We start from the raw sequence: 1127 nt of genomic DNA, 5'->3' as shown, positions 1-1127 counted from the left end.
TGTTTTTCTTGCCGCTTCTGCATAGCAAGACGCAGAATAGTGACCATTGTCGGCTATTAATGGCATTCAGGTCGGATGAATGTGACCTGGCCGTTCAGACACAGGTTGCATTTGAAAAGATCAGATTAGTATTGTATTCAGGACCACATAGCCAAGCATCCTGGGTCGCATTGGAACAAATCATCTGTGTTGTTCAGACTGCCATGAAAAGATCAGATCCAGGTCCTGTGTGGGCAAAAAAAAACAAAAAACGGATTTGGATCACTTCAGACTGCTGTTGAACGTAGCCTAACTTCTGTCTCATGTTTTTTTTAGCTGCTGATGGTTGAATAAAACATCTCCTGCAGAGCCTTTTAGGAAGTCTGTGTGGACCTACTCAGACTCAGCATCAAAGAGAAGCAGAACATTTCTGTTGGCTGCAGATTGTGGACCAAACCCACATTCAGTTTCACCATCAGAGAAACTGTTTATATTATATAGCAACAAGCAACATTTACCTCTTTACTCTGTCCATAAAAGCATAAAACAGTAAATCTATGAACAGCTAAAGGATCCCAAACATCAGTAAGGTAAGGATGTTGGTCAGGAGGATCTGTTTGGAGAGCAGCTGCAGCTCAGTGGGTTTAAATCAACCATTATATTCTGTTTTTGGATGTTTATCCCTGGATTCTAATGGTTCTGAATCAGCTGAAGCTGCTCTGCCTGCTCTACATGGTGCTGAAGGTGAAGAGTCTGGTGGACTGCTGTAAGCTCTGCTGGTGAGACTCAGAAACACCTGATGGTCCACCAGCTGATCACATGCTGACTCACTGCTTTTTCAACACCTTTTGCTTTTTGTGAAAAAAGCAAACTGTGCCACATTCAAGTTGGTTTAACTTTGTTCTTTGCACAAAACACAGGCACATGTTTCTCTCAAAATGTGTGAGATTAATTTTTTTGTTCTTCCTTTGGTGTCCAGGCAAGGTTATGAACATGAGTATTTATCCATTTAACATAATTTAACGTCAAACACACATGCTGATGGTGCAGCAAATGGTGGCTTTGCTAAGATTACATCATCTCCTACTGCCGATAGGAACCAACCACCAGCAGAAAACCTGAGCCCAGCACAGATCGCCAAAGGGTCC

This window comes from Cyprinodon variegatus, unplaced genomic scaffold (genome assembly GCF_000732505.1).
Source record: "Cyprinodon variegatus isolate N-32 unplaced genomic scaffold, C_variegatus-1.0 Scaffold1711, whole genome shotgun sequence".
NCBI classification, from domain to species: Eukaryota; Metazoa; Chordata; class Actinopteri; order Cyprinodontiformes; family Cyprinodontidae; genus Cyprinodon; species Cyprinodon variegatus.
The sequence above is the reverse complement of the archived record's forward strand: the minus strand, read 5'-3'. Positions refer to the sequence as shown.